Source organism: Mixophyes fleayi, chromosome 4, assembly GCF_038048845.1.
Source record: "Mixophyes fleayi isolate aMixFle1 chromosome 4, aMixFle1.hap1, whole genome shotgun sequence".
Lineage (NCBI taxonomy): Eukaryota > Metazoa > Chordata > Amphibia > Anura > Limnodynastidae > Mixophyes > Mixophyes fleayi.
In genome coordinates this window covers 197,176,323-197,198,849 of record NC_134405.1, presented here as the reverse complement: position 1 = coordinate 197,198,849, position 22,527 = coordinate 197,176,323, and positions in this window count along the sequence as shown.

Here is a 22,527-nt window from a genome sequence, read left to right as displayed (position 1 = left end):
TGAGTATGTTTTTTTGTTTGTTTTTTTTCTTTAACTACCCTGCTCCCCCCACCAACGACCGAGCCCTCCCCCTGCCGCCGCAAAAAAATAAAATAAAAATGTAGTTTTGAAAAAAAAAAAAAATCATCGGCGCAAGGGCTTGGCCGGGCCCCCTTACATGCGCCCCCCCCCTCTCAGCGGCCTTGACGACCAGCATAATATCGTAGTTACTCAATGCAGAGGTATCATGTTGTGTACATGGAAAGTGACCAGTTTTTATTATTCTTTCTCTAGGCTTGGGAAACAATATTCTAGGCAGTTTGACAATACTTCTAGAGGATCATGTCAGGCCATTATAGCAAAAAGAGGGAGGCCAGGGCAGCAAGCAACACAATGACTCTCTCCTAACCCAACCTCTGGTTGCAGAGGTCTGGAAACTGGCCAATCAGAATAGGTGGATCCAAGAGGTAGTCAGCAAAGGTTACAACATAGAAGTTTATAATTTTACCCAAAGAAGAAATTTTATCAGGTGCTGAACTCAATCCTCTCCTCTGGAGTTGCATGGATTAAAAAACAGGCTACAGAATTTGTTAAAAGCAGGGTTTATTGTTCCTATTGCTTCAGATCAGGAAGGCACCAGATTATATTCAAAGCTGTTCCTGGTACAGAAATCAGCAGGAGGTTTTAGAATCATTCAGAACTTACAGATATTCAATCAGTTTGTATACGAAAGACCTTTCCAAATGGAGTTAACTGCATTCTCAATAAGATATGAAAGGAAGATTTGTGAACCTCAATAGACTTGTAGAATGCTTATTTCAACAATTATTTTAAGAAAACAGCATCACAAATTCTGCAGATTCTTATCAAGGGAAATCACTTCTATTTCACCTGCCTACTGTTTGGCCTCTTCACGTCTCCAAATGCCTTTACCAAAGTATTAGTGTTCTTTATGACTGTTCTGTTATAGCTAGATTGCAAAACAACAAAGTTATCTTGTACCCTCTAAACACCTACAGTTCGTTTGAGATTAGATAGATACTATAAAGACAAAATATGCCTGTCAACGGAAAGGCTTGTTAAGACTCAATCATTGGCACACCAAATTCAGTCTCAATAATGACTTGTCTCCATTTATTAACAATGTTATCTTCTGCCATGGTCATGGTGGCATATGCTAGTCCTTCATGTGGATTTATTCATCCAATGGCATTGCATCTTAGATTGTTTAGACCATACAGTCAGTCATTCAAAGAAAATAAAACAGTCACTTGACGGGTGGAAGTGTCCAAGGTTAATATTATTATTATTATTATTATTATCCTTTATTTGTTAGGCGCCACAAGATTTCCGCAGTGCCATACACAGTATAAATAGTAGACTATACAGAGTGAAACAGTACTGAACAATACCAAGATTTCAGAAACTCCAGGCATGGCTATTGCAGTAAACATGGAGCAGAGGAACAGGAGAGAAGAGGGCCCTGCTCATAAGAGCTTACATCCTAAGGGAGAGTAAACAGACATCAGGCACAGAAGGGAGTCAGTTAAGGGGATATACTATTGAGAAACTCCCGCTTGGGTTAATTTTTCTATTTTTTATTTTTGTTTATGGACAACAGCGGACACTTGGAATACTTTTATTAGGTACTTTTGTAAAGCTTACAAAATTGGATCGTTTATAGATGAGGAAGATAGATGTTGGTAAACATTACTAGTGTTTTTGTGTTTTAATAAATTTAGTGGTAAAACAAGGATTGTGTTTTATTTAAATTTTGGTTTGGTTTGCTACAGGACACAGTGGGCCCTAGGTGGCAGGCAATGCTTGCACTTGTGGTTCCCCAAGTGCCAGCATGCCTTGTCAGCCATGAGTATGCTGGTGCTTGTAGTACTACAAGCACCAGCATCCTTAGACTGTTAATGGTAGTCTGGGTTTGCTGGGACCTGTAGTGCACTAATTAAAAATGGTGTTTAAACATTAAAAACAATTTTATTACCTCACACCCAATTCCCCAGGAGTGTGGGAGGAGTCCGAGTGCTTTCAGCACTGGGCTGGGTATGCTTAGGGAGATGGGGTCCACAAAAAAGAATGCAAACTGTGACAGGATGGACCATCTATGCCATCCTGTTAGTTGTAGCAAGGACCTGGCGGGGCTTACTTTGCCACCGTTCCCTTTCGTTATTCCAAATACGTCCCTTCTGTCGCAGTAGGAGGAGCCCACCACTGGACTCCTTTATGACATCCAGAACCACGTTCCTTCTGGGTAACTGTCACTGCTAGTGTACTCCCATGCTGGTACACCTGGGCTGGTTCCCCTGATCGATAACTATGGATCAGGATGCTGTGGATGGATCCCCCCCTGGCCTATCAAACTGGCCAGAGCTGCTGGGTAGCTGGCAGAGCGGTCGTGCTAGGAGCTGGGTCCAAACTTCAGAACAGCCGGAGGACGGATTAGATTTAGGATCTAATCTGTAGGTCACAGCAATACAGCAATATTGAAGAAGTTGTCAAGCAGGGTCTTGAAGCAGAGTGATGTTTATTTAGCTCAAGGACAGTTCCACTGATTAAAGGCATCAGTGGTCAGGTCAGATGGAACATCAGAATGATACATTTTAGTGTATAAGGGCTATCTTTTTATACAGTTTTAGAGACTAGTCTTGGCAGGGGGTAAGCCAGCCCCCTGATCAGAGAAGGCTCCGCACAGACTGCAATATTTCATTCAAACATTAACATCAGGATGTACTCTAATCCTGCATCTAACACAATTTAACTTTCACATCAAACGGATTTCCTCAGATTTCCATCAGATCTCAGGATGTTTTTAGATTTTAAATGCAATTTATACTTAATACAACTTACATTTATCTGTGATCCTATATCACGTGATATATACAATATTTAGACAGGCTCTAGCACCCTTAAAAAAAGCCACTCAGGAACTCACAGTAACGACCTCCTGTAGTGTGTTCAAGTGTTGGTCACTCACATTGAATAGCCTCAATGAAGACATCCTCTAGAAACTACACACAGGCTTCCTCAAATAAATGCTTTTCAGAAATCAAACATATACCTCAGACATGAGTGCATTTCCTCTAGCAAAGTTAAAACAAACGAGTTTCTTCCCAGGGGGTAAATGTATCAAGGTGCGATTTTGCAAATCCAGTGAAATCCCGACTGTTTGCCACTCTAGCTATATAAGTCTCAAATGAAGCTGCGATCAAGCAAACTCTCCCCCCTGCTATAGTGCCACCCACCCCAGGTTGGTTTGCCTAGTGTTGGTTGCATGAAAATTGGAGGGGACCCCACGCAAATTTTTCCCCGATTTTCATGCAACCAGCAGTAGGTTGGCAGCACTAGGGTTAATAGTGGCCGGGCGGGGGGACCCCATGCATTTTTTTTTAAAACTTGTATCTGTTTTTAAACTTTTCACAGCCGCGGGGATAGTCAGACAGTGTAACAGTGATGTGTTTACTAAACACGCTGCTCGCAAGCAGTATATGGGATTTTTAACCGAAACACAGGAGAGTTAGCTAAACTCTGGAGTGTTTGAAGTGTTTGAAGATCAGGGTAAAAATCTCAGCTTAATACATTTGACAACTTGAGGACTAAAATCGTGAGTTATCACCAGCGATTTGGTGCGATTTTAAATCGCTGGAAAAAAATAAATAAATAGAAAAATCGAACTTTGAGACATTTACCCCCTGGTCTCAGAAATAAAGATTTCCCTTACCAAAATATACACAATATCACAAATAAGTGCATTTGCAATTATATAAATAAGCACCCTGCGCTATTTCCTTTAAGTGAATTTATGCCATAAGTTATTTATAAGAGATCCAGTCAAACAAACCCCCTCCCTAGGTGCCCCTTGCTGACCAGCCTTTTGCTGTTTGTCATTACGGCAGAGGAAGGCCACGCTGTGGGTTCCCCTGCTATAGTGCCACCAGTCCCAGCTGGCAAAACCTAGTGCTAGTACTAGTAATATGATGGGAACCCCACACTTTTTGTTCCCCAAATTTGCTAGTAACAGCACTAAGCTGACAGGACTAGGGTTAATCTGATTGGGGAGGTGGGAAGGCTCAGTTTTTGTTTCTTTTTAACCCTTTGTGTGCCAGTGTCTTGCGGTTCCTGGCGGCTGTATTGTCACCAGGTCTGCCGCCTGCCAACACAAGTTTCTATGTGTTTTGGGAGGAAGGTTTAAGCATTATTACTGTTTTCATTTATGTGTTATCACTGTTTTGTGCCAGCAGACTCGCTGAATGTTTAGCCACTGGACATGCTGGCTTTGCTCGTTTAATGCAGACATTGTGACTGTGGAAATGTCGAATATATGATTGCCACCAGTTAAAGGGGCGGGGGTAATGTCACGCGTTGAACTTACTTTAGTTATCTGTATAAACTTGCTCTGTGCACCATTAGGATGGCGAAGCATTTATCACTGATGCCTTCAGTGAGCCTGGTTCCCTTGTGTTCACCCTTAGTGTTCTACAGTATATATGTTCCTATTGCAGTATCCTTCTGGTTATTATTCCTCATGCTATATCATGCTGTCTATATTCCTGGCACTGAATCCTTCTGGTTATTACACTTGGTAGCCTGCAGGCTATTATATATTGCTGGTGAAGTATCCTACTGCCATAAGTCCGGTGCTGCTTCCACCTGCTGCTATATATCCAGTGCAACTACCACCTGTTACCATATATCCAGTGCAGCCTTCATGTGCAACATTTTCGTGTTGCACACAGCCAAACTCATACTTACTCCCTCAAATGTAATTTATAGTCGGACATGCCCTACTATAAATCTGTAGTCACATTTTACATTTTCCACCCTCTCAAATGGAGCATGGTTTTGCAAATGAGCAAAGTTATTCTTTTATTCAATTTTCTTTCCATAATGAATCTGACCATTCTAGGCAAATTTGTGTTTTTGGACTATAACAGTCACACCACATCATGTTTGCATATTCCATAAGTATATTTGGTATGTTGTAAGTCATGACTAATTTTTTTTATCTTTGTCCTTCTTGTCACCCTTTATAGGAGATAACACATACCCTTTCCACCTTTGGCTCCTCACTCCTATTTTAAACCCACACACAGAGCGTGAAGTTGCATACAACTTGGCGCATACTGCCTCCAGGTCGGTCGCGGAGAGGGGTTTGGCCATTTGAAATACCAATTTAGGTGCCTCGACCGATCTGGTGGCGTACTGATGTATGCGGCAAGAAAAGTAAAGCTAAAATCAAGTGAGCAACCTTCAACACAGGCACATTTTCCCATTTTCCCTTCTGAGCCAAGTAAAAAACAAATTTGCAAGCCAAGCATTTTTCCATGGTTTCTCCCTGATAAAGTTTCCAATTATTTTTAACTTACTTTCTTTAATGAATCAAGCCCTAGGCGGCTGTTTTGCAAAGAAAGAATCCTAAATTTGACAATTTGAACTTTGTCTTATCCATGTGGCTTTGGACAGGTAACTAACTTTAAAATGTGTGTACATAATTCTATTTTTGTTAGAGCATGTACCTCCTGGTTCTGGGCATTTGCAGAGCGGGTTTGTGTAGGATACACTCAAAATTGCCAGATACGTGCCTTGATAAATCGGGTCCTTCATCTTTATTGCACATAAGAAATAGTTGTTCAAACTTACATTAGTTATGATAAAGACGTTTAATTTTCAAATGACTCATTGTCAAAATCATTTAAAGACCGACATTGAGGTTTCAAAGACTACAACTGTTCGTTACTGTCCACAAAACTGAGAAGCACAAAATTAAAGCTTGGTGCAAATATATTGCTCTGTTTTTTTTTTTTGAAACAAGGGTAACTAATAAGCTTTGCCGGCAGTCTCACTTACTTGCTACAGTGTCACACTATATTGTGAAAACTGACACCACAGCATTTTGAAGCAATTTTGTTTCAGTAGATGCATTATTCTGAATGTAATTCTAAATGTTAACAGAGTACAGATACTGCAGAAAACCCACAACCATTTTCAACAGGAAGTAAGTATGTGGTTTCATGTCAGGGAAATAAAACAGCTAAAAACCATCAATGCAGAGTTACGAGTAATATAGGAAACATGTTTTTGTCATGTTATTTATATATATATGTGGCCTGCCCAGAGGGTGCATCTTGTGTAATATAAGATCTGCAAGCCATGACGAGGGGACGGAGGGTATGTAAAATTACTCATTCTGAGAAGACCAGGGGCAAAATGTGTAAAAATGTAATTTTGTCAGCCATTTGAAATTGCTGCAAATCGATCGAGAGATAGGTGGCGATTGTATGCATCAAGCCACCATATGTATTAAACTGCGATTTTGAGAGTCCAAGTTAAAATCCCCATCGATAACAAGCGTCAGGTTTTAGTGTTCAAATTGAGATTTTCAAACCAATACTCATTTCTGATAGGTTGCAAGTTTAACATTGTAAACTTAAGTAATTTTGACCTCACCAACAATATGAAAGCCTGTCTACTTCCTTATTTGAATTGATGGGGTTGCAGAAATTGTTATAGTGAAAGTAGTGGAGAGAGCAGGAGAGTGATGATTTTAGGGATTCCTAGTGTGAAAACCACATAATAGTTGTAAATGCAAACAGACTGTATTTATTTTGAACACTGGTCACACAGGTTATAACCAAATGCAGTCAATGGTAATACAGCCATCACAAGTCTATAGGTACAACAGGTAATGCCAGCAAGATACATTGCAGACAGGAAGAAAAGTACTTGATAATGCTGGTTAAATATATTGCAGACAGCAACAAAAGTACATGATACTGTTGGCTACCAGATTAATAAGATGAGCTGGAGACCAGGAACAATAGGATGATCCACTGGAGAATCAGACAGGAGAAAGGTCAGGCAAGCCAGTGTCAGAAGTCAGAAGATCCACAATAATATGAGGGAGTAGACAGCAGAAAGGTCAAAAGCAGCTGGCGTCTGAGTCATAAGAAACAGTGCAGGAGGATGGAACTAAGCAGGAGTCAAAAGTCAGGATCCAAACAGGAGTCTCATAGCGAGACCAGCAGCAGCAAAGACAAATTAACAGGCACTAGTCTGTAGGAAAAGGCTGTCTTAAAAAGGCCAGACACAAATGATCATGATCCAGATCAGATGATGAGGGCTTAACCCCTTGCAGGCAAGGAGAAACAGCAGGTATAACAGCAGCACCTCTGGTGGCACAGAGGTACTGCAGGCCAACTTCAAATAAAGACAGAGTGCTGGAAAAAGAGTATTGTGAGTGTTCATTTGTGTACCTGCTGGTTACTTATCTGGCCTTATTTGTTTAATAGACTGTGCATTTAGAGCCTTTAATTTTTTGGGGAGTGTGGTGGGTGTTTTTTTCATACACCAGTGTTTCTTGTATGTTTATGAACGTGAGAGGAAGGAGAGTGGAACAGTCTAGGGACAGTGTGGAGGAGGAGAGAGATAGACAGGAATAAGTAGGTGAGGAGGGTCAAGCGCTTCAGGAAGAGGCAGGGTTTTCTGCTGCTAATTGGAAGACTAAATCTGGGAACAATGTGTGCTTCAGTTTTGAAGTGCCCAATGTATCACAGGCTTTTGGATGTTCAAGCTGCAAAAACAGCATTTTTGGGGGAAAAAGCCACTTTGGTCATCTGTATGTGCTGCTGTGAATGTGGTTGAACCTATAAAAAGATCCATTGATAATTGCCGCAAGCGTATCTCTGATATAAAGCAAAGGGTGAGATGAAAGATGAGAACAGCTGCAGGGATTGGCGGCGGCCATACCCTGGTCATTGCCTATACCTCTCATGAGGAAGAATTTAAACAGCTTACATCCCACTAAATAATAAAAGGGACCAATGTTCAGGACACAGACTGGTGAGTAATGTTTACTTATTTAAACCCTTATTGCTAACTTAATAATACAGCATCATGTAAATGTTAGACATTTTTGCACATTCAATTCAGAAGGCTGACAGATAATGTGATAATGACATGTGGATGTCTTCTTTCTGGTTCACAACTTCAAAATATTTTGTACAAAACTATATTAAATCAATAATCTCACTATTTTAAATACACAGGCCTCCTATCACCCAATTAGCCCCAGAACTTAATTAATAGCATTCACATGTAATAAGTAACTATTTTCCCCAATGACATTATAATAATAGCTCTCACATTTAATATGTCTTTACCCTAATCAGCCCAACATTAAATAAATATTATTTACATTTAATAAATACAACTCCTTTACCTCAACCAGCCCCAACATTAAATTAATGGCATGCACATTTGAAGACCTATTTCCCTCCCACCGTCACTGAATTTAAATTAATAATATTCCCATTTAATAGACAGGAATATTTCCCCCACCAGCCCAGACAATAAATTAATAACATTCCCATTTAAGAGAAGTATTTCTCCCACCAGACCCTAAATCAAATTGATGGCTGACATAACCACTTTTTTAAAGTTTAGTGATTTATAATTTAATAATTATATTTCAATACTGGGATGCAGCTTAGTGGGTAACACCTCTGCCTTACCGCACTTGGGTCATGAGTTTGAATCCCTGCCAAGGCCGCCATATCTGTGTATGTTCTCCCTGTGTTTGTGTGGGTTTGCCTGGGAAACAACCGGGACGCTCTGCCTCTTCTGCCGCAGCGACCGGCTAGCTGTCCTACAGTCGGGCGCATTCGCGCAGAAGAATTTAATATTTTCCTTACCAGTGTTTGTCTCCAGCATAACTCATTGTTTGCATTGCAATGTGTTAGACATTCCAAGATAGGGGTCGCTGAATATATATATATAATTAAGTCATGGCCTTACAGACTGGTTATTAGTATATTGGGAGGAGTCTTGCTGGCACTCTGCTCCTATTGGTTTTCCTCTCTACTTATGACAGTGAGGACAAAGCCTCACTGCCAGTTATAGCTCTCAGTGTAGCTAGGCTCCCTGGTGTTACGAGCCGCGGCGGCTCTGGGCACCGCCGCGAATCACTTCCGGTTCTGGCTCAGCGTCCCGGCCATCGTCATGACGAACGGGACGTCATTTCCTACTGGTCCCAGCCATTACCTAAGCAACGGTTGGGACGCTCTTTGCCTCTAGCCCCGTGTCCCAGCATCTAGGGCAGCCGGGCGCGTGCGCACATTATACATAGTTATAGCCCAGCTGGGCTAAATAGTACCTGCTGTGCAGGACTGGTTTTCATTGGTTTTCATCTGTTTATAAGGCAGGAAGGGACAAGCCCTCCCTGCTGGTTATAGTTCCAGCTTCTGTGCTTTAGCCTGCTCCCTCTCTGTACCTACTTGTCATTATACCTGTTTATTGTTACCGACCCTTGCCTGGATATCTGACTTCGTTTGACTGCCTGTGCCCCTTGATTTATTGCCTGGACTCTGATGCTGCTGTTTTGCCTGTGACCTCTGACCTTGGCTTGTCTACTGGATACTCTGTTTGCTGCCGGCCCTCGACCCTTGCCTGGACTTCACTCTGCTGGTTGCTCCTATACTCATCGCTGGGTTCTCCCCAGTCAGTGCACAACTCTCGACCCTCTGTTGTCTGCGGCCAAGTCTGTCCCCACCACTAGGGGCTCCAGGGAACACCAGACTTCAGAGCAGACTCCGGGTTTAGGAACCCCTGGTTCCTGTTTTCTGCCCCTGTGCTGTGTTCTCGATCTGATTTCCCGTGTATGACCCCTGGCTTGTTTCTGGACTCTGTTGCATTGTCTGTGACCTCTGACCTCAGTTTGTTCTCTGGATTCGTTGTCTGCTGCCGGCCCTCGACCCTTGCCTGGACTTCACTCTGCTGTCTGCCATAACACTCTATTCCTGGGTTCTCCCTAGCCAGTACACATCTCACGACCCTCTGTTTGTCTGCAGCCAAGTCTGTCCCCACCACTAGGGGCATCAGCGAACACCAGACTTTTGGAACAGACTCCGGGTTTTGCTGTACTGGCTGGAGGGGTTCCTAACACAGGATCAAAACCAGAAGGCGGCAGCAGAGCATTGAGGCAGTGGTCGACTGGGAGACCCCTGGAGAATATCCCCAAAGACTTTGATGACAGGTAGGGCTCTTGTTGGCACCCCACTCTCCCCGGCCCACACCTGCACCTCTTTCCTCTTTCTTCCCACAAAAATGGCACAAGGCCCTACCGCAGTTCAGACATTAGGCCTGTGAGCACATTAGGAGCAAAAGGCCTGGCACTATTAGGGAATGGTTTTGGTAGGTAGTTCCCTCAGCTGGCTCCAGGGCACAAGGCCCTTAGGTAGTATTGGACATTAGGCCCATCCGGTATATAAGGTCACAAGGGCCTTAGGTAGAATTGGACACTAGGCCCATTAGGTTGAAAAGGGCATCAGGCCCATTAGGTGAATAAGGGCATAAGGCCCCTTAGTTAGAATGGGCTCTCTGCCCCTTAGTTAGAGCAGGCTCTAGGCTTCTTAGATAGAGCAGGCTCTAGGCCCCTTAGTTAGAGCGGGCTGTAGGCCCCTTAGTTAGAGTGGGCTATAAGCCCATAGTAACAGTTGGGCAGTAGGCCCAATAGATAGTTAGGCAGTAGGCCCAATAGATAGTTAGTTGCGCATCAAGCCCTTGTTGTTAAGGGCACTAGGCCCTGGGTAGCGTAGAAGGGTGCTAGGCCCTGGTTAGTGTATAAGTCTGTAGGCTGAGAGAGTGGTATACGAGGCCCGTCTATCCAGTCCAGAAGGGCACCAAAAGCCCTGGGCCCTAAAATGATAGGCTGTGGAGCCGGGATTCCCCGTCGACAGCGAAGGATGACGACAGAGTTATGGGCGGGTGAAAGACTGGTGATCATTCGTGAGGTGGTCCTGGCAGGTAAGATACCAAACCATAAGCTGTCTGTTTTTTTTGTGCCATCTGTCTGGTCCCATTTTTTATTTGAGGGAGTTTATTATCCTCAGGTCATGGGGACGGCCATGGGGACCAGGTTTGCCCCGAGTTACGCCAACCTCTATATTGGTGCATTCGAAATTGAACACATTTAGGGTGGTGGACTCGGGGCGAGCCTGGTCTTCTATGGCCGTTACATAGATGACTTGTTCATTGTGTGGAAGGGTACGGATCAATCAGTTATTGATTTTGTTTCATTGCTGAACACAAATACATATAACTTAAAGTTTACTTCTAATATTAGTAGGACCTCTATAGTTTTTTTAGATCTTACCTTATTTGTTGATGGGACTAAGATTGCCACACGTAATTACAAGAAAAAAGTGGATACCAATAATGTTTTACATTTTGACAGTGCTCATTGTAAACCTTGGAAAGTAAATATTCCTAAAAGTAAATTTTTGCGACTAAGACGAAATTGTTCGAGGATGAATGATTTTGAACAACAAGCTCATACTATGCTTATGTCTTTTAAAGACAGGGGATATCAGTTGAAGGATTTACAGACCACTTTAGATGAAGTTAAAGAAATTGATAGAAATGCCTTATTGATAGATAACTGTAAAAGAACTGCTAATAAATCCCAGCCTATAGAAATAGCTTATATATCTAAATTTAATAATGCATCCTACAAGATCAAAAAGATTGTTTAGAATTGTTATCCAATTTTACAACAAGATCCCACCCTGAGCTCTATTCTTCCAGAAAAACCTAAAGTAGTGTTCAAGAAGAATTATAATTTAAAGAACTTACTGGCTCCCAGTTTTTTGAAAAAACCCCACCAGGACCAAAGGAATATAGATTCTGTTTCAACATGGTTACCACAACCATTAAGCGGGATGTATAGATGTGCTAAGCGTGATCCATGGTTTACACAGCAATCGTATAAGGAGCTCCGATAATTGCTTCCAATATATTAGCTATCAGCATATCGGCTTGCCTGTGTCACGGGCACTAGGAGTCTTTACCCAGGGATCACCAGGTGATGGACTTACCAGAGCAGTATAGATGGTAATATGGTACTCTGGTAGCGGGGTGATCACAGAACAGGAGACAGCAGGTGGTAGAGAATACTCATGAAAGTCTATGACTAGCAGCACTGGTAATGTATAGGTAGTAGTACACGAGGAACTGAATGGACAAAGGAAACGTGAGGGTAGTCAGTGGTCTGCGGTAGCAAGTTGTACCACTGCTATAGTGAGTAGGAATGTCCAGAAGCAACGAGGAGGTGATGAAAGTCAGCGGTCTGCGTTTAGCAAGTTGTACCGCTGTCTAGGTGAGGGAACGGAATCCAGGTGGAGGTATCCGGGAAGTCAGTGGTCTGCGTTAGCAAGTTGTACCACTGCTATATGGAAGGATACTGAAAAAGGAATCAGTGGTCTGCCTCTAGCAAGTTGTACCACTGAAATATATATGTGAGGAGGAGCACGGGGAGATTAATGTAAAGCAGAGTATACACGGGCACACTGAACTTGATCCCACAAAGATATGCACAGAGTAGTAATAACAGAGCAGGACTGCACTAATATACAAAGTCACAGGAACTATCCAGACTACAAGGTAACACAGTCAAATGATGGCAATAGTCTCAGTGGATAGGCAACTTCAGAGAAGAACAACTCAGTCCAGCAAGGTATGCGATACACGAGCACAGTCAATGTGTCACTCACCGGACTGTGAGTGCTTCTTCCCGGACATTTAGGAACCGTGGCCGTCCTCCATCCTGAGGGTCTGCGCATGCGCAGCCCTTTCCTATACTTCAGTGTATGTCCCTTTAACTCAATTGGCAGATCAGGCAACACTCCCTATATTAAGCACCTGTGGTCAACACCACGTTGCCTGATCTTGGAGTCTCATTCCCCATGAGTCTCTGAAGGTGTTCCTGTGTTTCCTCGTGTATTCAGCGCTGCTGATTCCTGTGGTTTCCAAACCACTTCTACCTCTGTGGTTTCCAAACCACTTCTACTACTGTGGTTCCCATACCACTTCTACCATCAACTGTATCATCGTGACTGTTAGCTGATTCCTATCCGCTGCCTCCGTGCACTACAGTCTTCTATACCACTTCAACGCTATCATATTCCATTGTGCCTGTTTGCTGACTCCTATCCGCTGCCTCCGTGCACTACCGCCTTCTCTCCACATCCACTCACCTGTTCATCATCAAGTCTGTGAGCTGATTCCTATCCGCTGCCTCCGTGCACTACAGTTCCCAGCTTGCAACTCGTCTGTGTTCATCATCATGACTGTGAGCTGACTCCTATCCGCTGCCTCCGTGCACTACAGTTCTCAGCTTGCAACTCGCCTGTGTTCAGCATCGTGACTGTTGCTGATTCCTAACCGCTGCCTCCGTGCACTACAGTCTCCAGCTTACAACTCGCCTGTGTTCATCATCGTGACTGTTAGCTGGTTCCTATCCGCTGCTCCTGTGCACGGCAGCCTCATCTCATCTCTCCCGTGTTTCCTCGAGACTGCTGCTAGTATTGCCATCCGCTACTCTCCGTGATCAACAGCTCCTGGTCTACTCTGCTCTCCCGTGTTCCATCGCTATTGGCGCCTGTTGGTTGCTACTGGTTACCTCCGTGTGTCCGCAGAGTCCTGCTGCCGCTGTCAGCGCTATCGTCCATCTACTGCTGATCCGCTCTCCACGCCTTCCTGTGTCCCGCTGGTCTCTACCCTCCTGTCAGCATTGGATTCGTATCTCATCAGCTACTCCTCTGCTAGATCATCTCCATTCTCCTGGGTCCTCCATGAGTCCAGTTCCACGTTCTGCTGATTCCTGTGGATTCGTGTCCCTGTTGGTCTACCTACCTGTGCGCTGCACCTACTAGACCCCTGCCTCATCCATCCAGGGACTTCTCATCCTGCCGGCCTCCTGCCGCTCAGGTATCGCTGCACTCCTATCTGACTGACTCTTCTGAACCACGGTATGCATACTTCTCATTGACTGTGCTGGTGTATTGCATATCTTGCTGGACTGTGTTGGTTCTCCTTTGGAGTCTGCTATCCGCTGAGTCTATTGCCATCATTGACTGTGTTATCTTGTGCTGGATTACTTCAAGAGACTTCCTATATTTGCAGACCTGTTCAGTCATTTATATATATTGTGCATATTACTGTGGATCGTGTTTAAGGTGTCCGTGTACATCCTGTGTTGCAGTCTCACCCCGTACACCTCCTCACCTATATATTCAGTGGTACAACTTGCTGAAGGCAGACCACTGATCCCTGTTTCCTGTATCACCTGTTCCAGTATCCTCTCACATAGCAGTGGTACAACTTGCTATCGCAGACCACTGACTCCCCGGATACCTCCACTTGGATTCCATTCCTTCACTCAGACAGCGGTACCACTTGCTATCCGCAGACCGCTGACTCTCATCACCTCCTCATTTCTGTTGGACATTCCTCCTCACTATAGCAGTGGTACAACTTGCTATCGCAGACCACTGACTACCTTCACGTGCCCTTGTCCATACAGTTCCTCGTGTATTATTACCTCCATATTACCAGTGCTGCTAGTCATAGACTTTCCTGAGCATCTCATCATCTACCATTGCCTGTTCCGTGATCACCCTGCTACCAGAGTACTCTATTACCATCTATATTGCTCTGGTAAGCCTACCACCTGGTGATCCCTGGGTAAAGACTCCTAGTGCCCGTGACAGTAAGATCAGGCCATGACAGACCCAGATACGGAACCTACCGCCAGAGAGATGCTGCAGCATCTGGTCCGCCGTGTGGAGCAACAGGATGCCCGCCAACAGCTGTTACTTCAGTGTTATCAGTCATTAACCTCCCAAGGAACATCTGGACAGACTGTGACAGCTACTCCTGAGGCTCCTGTGCTTTCCTCCGTTTCCCCAGTGCCATCCCAGGTGTCTACAGCTTCCACGCTTTACCTGCCTACTCCGTCAAAGTACGATGGAGACCCCAAAACTTGTAGGGGTTTCCTGAACCAATGTTCAGTCCATTTTGAGCTCCAACCTCAAAATTTTTCTACCCATCGTTCCAGAGTGGCCTATCTTATCTCTTTGTTTTCTGGACAAGCCCTGGCTTGGGCCTCCCCTCTGTGGGAAAGAAATGATCCAATATTACAAGATAGTACCAAATTCATTTCTACATTTCGAAGTGTGTTCGATGAACCAGGTCGTGTGACCTCCGCTGCTTCCAGCATCCTCCGCCTACGACAAGGATCTCATACAGTAGGCCAGTACGTCATTCAATTTAGGATCTTAGCCTCTGAACTTCAGTGGAACACTGAAGCCCTAGTTGCCGCCTTCTGGCAGGGGCTCTCCGATAAAATTAAAGATGCACTGACTACTCAAGAGCTTCCTTCATCACTTGAAGATTTGATCTCTCTATGCCATCGTGTTGATATGAGATTTCGTGAAAGAGAGGCTGAGAAAACAACTTCTGCTAAAGTACCTCTTCGTTCTAACCCTCAATTTCGTCCAGTTTCACCCTCTGTGATTCCCATGGAGATAGGACGTTCCAAATTATCTTCTGAGGAGAGGAAACGAAGAGTAAAGAATAGACTCTGTATCTATTGTGCTGATTCCACTCATATTCTCAGCTCTTGCCCTAAGAGATCGGGAAATGCCAGGCCCTAACTAGTTCTGGAGAGGTGAAGTTAGGGTCCCTGGAGTCCTCTCCATCTTCCATGAAATCTAAAGTCTGCGCTTTTGATGTTACGATTTCCTTTGCTACCAAAACCTTTGAGTCACAGGCATTGATTGATTCCGGAGCAGCAGGAAATTTTATTTCCAAATCATTAGTAAATCAATGGTCTCTACCAGTGATCACCTTAAAAACACCCATTACTGTGACGGCTATAGATGGATCACGTCTCATCAACGGTCTCATCACCCAGAGTACGTCTCCAGTAACACTTCAGATTGGTGCCCTGCATCATGAAGAAATATTGTTTTTAATCCTTCCTGTTACGACAAGTTCGATTGTCTTAGGCCTTCCATGGCTTCAGTGTCACTCTCCCCAGATTGACTGGCGCACCCCTCAAGTCACGTCTTGGGGGCCTGAATGTCACCATCGTTGCCTTTCCCAAGTTATTCCTCTCAAAGTACAGCAATCTTCCATCTCATCTACCTCACCGGGACTCCCTCCTCAATATGCTTCATTTACGGATGTGTTTGATAAAGCTCAGTCCGAACGTCTTCCTCCTCATCGTTCTTGGGATTGTCCGATCGACCTTCTACCTGGCAAGACTCCTCCCAGGGGCCGGGTCTATCCACTTTCGTTACCTGAAACTCAAGCCACATCTGAGTACATACAGGAGAACCTCCAGCGTGGGTTTATTCGACCTTCCACCTCTCCCGCTGGAGCTGGGTTCTTCTTCGTCAAAAAGAAGGATGGATCATTACGCCCTTGTATAGATTTTCGTGGACTCAATGCCATTACTATCAAGAATCGGTATCCCATTCCGCTGATCACTGAGCTATTCGATCGCATCAAGGGAGCCCGTATTTTTACTAAGTTGGATCTTCGTGGTGCCTACAATTTAATCAGAATCCGTTCCGGTGATGAATGGAAGACAGCGTTTAACACCAGAGACGGGCATTACGAATATCTGGTAATGCCTTTCGGGCTGTGTAATGCCCCCGCTGTTTTTCAAGGCTTCATCAATGAGATCTTTCGGGACTTATTATATGTATGTGTCGTCGTCTACCTGGACGACATATTGATCTTCTCTCAGGACCTGCCTTCTCACCACCAACATGTGGCAGAAGTCCTCTCCAGGCTACGAAAAAATTCATTGTTCTGTAAATTAGAAAAATGTTCATTCGAGTTGCCCCAGATTCCATTCTTGGGGTATATAGTGTCCGGAGTTGGCCTGAAGATGGATCCAGACAAGGTGAATGCTGTACTACATTGGCCCCAGCCAACTACTCTTCGTGCTATCCAGCGTTTTTTAGGTTTTGCCAATTACTATAGACGCTTCATTCAAGACTTTTCTTCCATTGCATCTCCTATTGTGGCCCTGACTCGGAAAGGGGCTAACCCTAAGCAATGGTCGCCTGAGGCTCTTCAAGCCTTTCAAACACTCAAAGAGTCCTTCTCTTCGGCTCCAATCCTTCGACAGCCTGATGTGACACTCCCCTTCTTTCTAGAAGTAGATGCCTCTAATGTGGGCTTAGGAGCCATTCTCTCCCAACGCTCTGAACAGCAAAATTCCATCCTTGTGCCTTCTATTCTCGGGGTCTTCTGCCCGCAGAGAAGAATTATACTATCGGGGACAAGGAGTTACTCGCTATCAAAGCTGCATTAGAGGAATGGAGATACTTATTGGAAGGAGCTCGCCATCCGGTGACGATCTTCACGGATCATAAGAACTTGTCATATCTTCAGTCTGCCCAATGCTTGAACCCTCGTCAAGCAAGATGGTCTCTTTTCTTTTCCCGTTTTGAATTAATAATAACCTTCAAACCAGCTGCCAAGAACAAAAAAGCTGACGCTTTATCTAGAGCTTTTGTGACGTCCTCTGATATAGAAGAGGTTTCCAACCATACCATTCTAGACCCCAAATGTATCTCACTGGCTGCTTCATCCACCAAAACGCTACCATTTGGGAAGACCCTCGTGCCTCCTCCTCTAAGGAGGAAAATCCTTTCGTGGTTCCATGCCTCTCGCTTTTCTGGACACGCCGGTGAACACAAGACCTTTGAGATTCTCTCTCGAAGTTACTGGTGGCCTTCAATGAGGAGAGACGTCAAGGAGTTCATTGCTTCCTGTGAATTATGTTCCCAGTTCAAATCCTCCCGCAGAACTCCAGCAGGGTTGCTGCGACCACTACCCATTCCGTCCAAACCGTGGACCCATATTAGTATGGATTTCGTTACGGATTTACCACCTAGTAAGAATCATAACACTATTTGGGTGGTGGTGGACAGATTTTCGAAGATGGCTCATTTCGTCCCTCTGTCTGGTTTGCCTTCCTCGTCTATCCTGGCTGAACATTTCATTAAAGAGATCTTCCGCATCCATGGATGTCCGTCTGAGATTGTGTCAGATAGAGGAGTACAATTCGTTTCCAGATTCTGGCGAGCCCTTTGCAAAACCTTGGGCATACGATTAGCACTCTCATCTTCTTACCATCCGCAATCTAACGGACAAACTGAACGTGTCAATCAAGATCTTGAGACTTTTATAAGGATGTTCTCTTCAGCCAATCAAGACAACTGGGTAGAGTTGCTTCCTTAGGCTGAATTCGCCCATAACAACATGTACCATGAGTCATCATCCAAAACTCCATTTTTTGTGGTCTACGGTCACCATCCGTCTTTTCCGGAATTTCCTGCCCTCCCGCCCACCCAAGTTCCTGCGGTGGAGACTGCTTGTCAGACCTTTAAAAATATCTGGTCTCAGGTCAAAACCTGTTTAAAGAAGACATCTATCAAATATAAATCTTTCGCAGATAAGAAGAGGCGGGCTATTCCACCACTAAAAATTGGAGATCGTGTCTGGTTATCTACTAAAAACATTCGTTTGAAGGTTCCATCTATGAAATTCGCCCCTCGTTTTATTGGTCCATATAGGATCATTCAAGTAATCAATCCAGTATGTGTGAAACTTCTTCTTCCTAAGAATCTTCGGATTTCTAATGCCTTCCATGTGTCTTTACTCAAACCTCTTATTATCAACCGTTTCTCAAATCCTCCCTCAGCTCCGCAGCCAGTTCAAGTTCATCAGGAGGAGGATTTCGAGATTACTGAGGTACTAGACGCAAAAGTTTCGCGAGGAGTCCTCCGTTGCCTCGTTCATTGGAAGGGCTTTGGTCCTGAGGAGCGCTCTTGGATCAAAGCTGAAGATCTTAATGCTCCTGCCCTTTTGAAGAAGTTTTATTCCAAAAATCCGGACAAGCCCGGTTCCAGGCGTTCTGTGCCCACCTTTAAAAGGGGGGGTACTGTCACTCACCGGACTGTGAGTGCTTCTTCCCGGACATTTAGGAACCGTGGCCGTCCTCCATCCTGAGGGTCTGCGCATGCGCAGCCCTTTCCTATACTTCAGTGTATGTCCCTTTAACTCAATTGGCAGATCAGGCAACACTCCCTATATTAAGCACCTGTGGTCAACACCACGTTGCCTGATCTTGGAGTCTCATTCCCCATGAGTCTCTGAAGGTGTTCCTGTGTTTCCTCGTGTATTCAGTGCTGCTGATTCCTGTGGTTTCCAAACCACTTCTACCTCTGTGGTTTCCAAACCACTTCTACTACTGTGGTTCCCATACCACTTCTACCATCAACTGTGTCATCGTGACTGTTAGCTGATTCCTATCCGCTGCCTCCGTGCACTACAGTCTTCTATACCACTTCAACGCTATCATATTCCATTGTGCCTGTTTGCTGATTCCTATCCGCTGCCTCCGTGCACTACCGCCTTCTCTCCACATCCACTCACCTGTTCATCATCAAGTCTGTGAGCTGATTCCTATCCGCTGCCTCCGTGCACTACAGTTCCCAGCTTGCAACTCGTCTGTGTTCATCATCATGACTGTGAGCTGACTCCTATCCGCTGCCTCCGTGCACTACAGTCTCCAGCTTACAACTCGCCTGTGTTCATCATCGTGACTGTTAGCTGGTTCCTATCCGCTGCTCCTGTGCACGGCAGCCTCATCTCATCTCTCCCGTGTTTCCTCGAGACTGCTGCTAGTATTGCCATCCGCTACTCTCCGTGATCAACAGCTCCTGGTCTACTCTGCTCTCCCGTGTTCCATCGCTATTGGCGCCTGTTGGTTGCTACTGGTTACCTCCGTGTGTCCGCAGAGTCCTGCTGCCGCTGTCAGCGCTATCGTCCATCTACTGCTGATCCGCTCTCCACGCCTTCCTGTGTCCCGCTGGTCTCTACCCTCCTGTCAGCATTGGATTCGTATCTCATCAGCTACTCCTCTGCTAGATCATCTCCATTCTCCTGGGTCCTCCATGAGTCCAGTTCCACGTTCTGCTGATTCCTGTGGATTCGTGTCCCTGTTGGTCTACCTACCTGTGCGCTGCACCTACTAGACCCCTGCCTCATCCATCCAGGGACTTCTCATCCTGCCGGCCTCCTGCCGCTCAGGTATCGCTGCACTCCTATCTGACTGACTCTTCTGAACCACGGTATGCATACTTCTCATTGACTGTGCTGGTGTATTGCATATCTTGCTGGACTGTGTTGGTTCTCCTTTGGAGTCTGCTATCCGCTGAGTCTATTGCCATCATTGACTGTGTTATCTTGTGCTGGATTACTTCAAGAGACTTCCTATATTTGCAGACCTGTTCAGTCATTTATATATATTGTGCATATCACTGTGGATCGTGTTTAAGGTGTCCGTGTACATCCTGTGTTGCAGTCTCACCCCGTACACCTCCTCACCTATATATTCAGTGGTACAACTTGCTGAAGGCAGACCACTGATCCCTGTTTCCTGTATCACCTGTTCCAGTATCCTCTCACATAGCAGTGGTACAACTTGCTATCGCAGACCACTGACTCCCCGGATACCTCCACTTGGATTCCATTCCTTCACTCAGACAGCGGTACCACTTGCTATCCACAGACCGCTGACTCTCATCACCTCCTCATTTCTGTTGGACATTCCTCCTCACTATAGCAGTGGTACAACTTGCTATCGCAGACCACTGACTACCTTCACGTGCCCTTGTCCATACAGTTCCTCGTGTATTATTACCTCCATATTACCAGTGCTGCTAGTCATAGACTTTCCTGAGCATCTCATCATCTACCATTGCCTGTTCCGTGATCACCCTGCTACCAGAGTACTCTATTACCATCTATATTGCTCTGGTAAGCCTACCACCTGGTGATCCCTGGGTAAAGACTCCTAGTGCCCGTGACACAATGATAAGTATGCATACCGTGGTTCAGAAGAGCAGGCTGTCAGAAAGGAGTGCAGAGATACCTGAGCTGCAGGAGGCCGGCAGGATGCGGAGTCCCAGGGAAATGGAAGCGGTATCCAAATGGGTGCAGCGCACGGGTAGGTAGACCAGCAACGATGGAACAATACTCAGGAAGCAGTAGTATATAGGACTGGTCACCTGGAGATCACTGAAGAGTAGAAGCGGTATCCAAATAGGTGCAGCGCACATGTAGGTAGACCAGCAACGATGGAACAATACTCAGGAAGCAGTAGTATATAGGACTGGTCACCAGGAGATCACTGAAGAGTAGAAGCGGTATGGCAGAGAAGACAGCAGCGGAGCGTTGATCCAATGCAGACAGGCAAGTAGACACAGGCAGGAACGCTGTAGAAGCACGGAGAGCGGATCAGCTGGCTGCAGACACGAGTAGAACTGAAGGGTAGCGGCAATCAGGACACTGCAGGTACACGGAGGTAGCGGATAGGAATCAGCAGGTGCAGTCACGAGGAAACACGGAAGAGTTGAGGTGAGCAGGAACTGTTGAGCACGGAGGCAGCGGATAGGAATCAGCTGGAGCAGTCTCGATGAAACATGGGAGAGTTGAAGTGAGTAGATAACTGTAGTGCACGGAGGCAGCGGATAGGAATCAGCTAATACAGTCACGATGAAACACAGGAGAGTTGAAGTGAGTAGATAACTGTAGTGCACGGAGGCAGCGGATAGGAATCAGCTAATACAGTCACGATGAAACACAGGAGAGTTGAAGTGGCCTGGAAACCACAGGAGAGTTGAAGTGGCCTGGAAACCACAGGGGAGTTGAAGTGGTCTGGAAACCACAGGAGAGTTGAAGTGGTCTGGAAACCACAGGAATCAGCTTGGCTGAATACACGAGGAAACACAGGAACACCTTCAGAGGCTCATGGGGAATGAGACTCCAAGATCAGGCAACGAGGTATAGACAGCAGGTGCTTTAAATAGGGAGTGTTGCCTGATCAGCCAATTAACTAAAAGGAACAGGTACTGAAGGTTTGAAAGGGCTGCACATGCGCAGACCCTCAGGATGGTGGACGGCCACGGTTCCTAAACACACGGGAAGAAGCACTCACAGTCTGGTGAGTGACAGCCTGATTAGGCAATACATGGAGCCTTTTCTGACTTTTGAGGCTTAATTCATATGGTTTATGTGGAGCTATATATTTTTTATCTATTTATGTTACTGTTTGCAATCATTCAGCTACATTGTATCTGGCTGGTACATATTTTTTAGTAGCGCTTATATGGTATGCATACCTTTCAATGTGTTTAGGTAATCACAGTGCACTGTGAACCTATTAATGAGATATAGCTTCTATTATGTGTTATGTATGTTATTTTTAGGAATATGCAGATGAGATGTACACTTTTTTTATACATTTTATATGGTGTAATAAATCTTACATTTTATGATTCGTGACTGCCTATTGGTGCACATTATTGTATTGTCTAGGCCAGCTTGATTTTTAGCGCTGCAATTCCCTTTCTTTTCAAATAGATCTGTCTGGTCCCTGTTTTATATTTTTCGATAGTATATGGCCACAAGCCCCTCAGCAAATACTGTGTGAACGGGAGGAGCAACCTGGATCTGTGTGGACGTCTGAAGGGCCTCCGTAAAACCAGGTAAGACAGCTGTAGCAATATGTTCATTCTTATAGAGCACTACAAGAGGAAAGTGTTTTCATGAACATGTGCAGTGCACGTATTACACGTGAATGGAGCGGAACACGGTAACAACCTGTTAAATCAGTCAAAT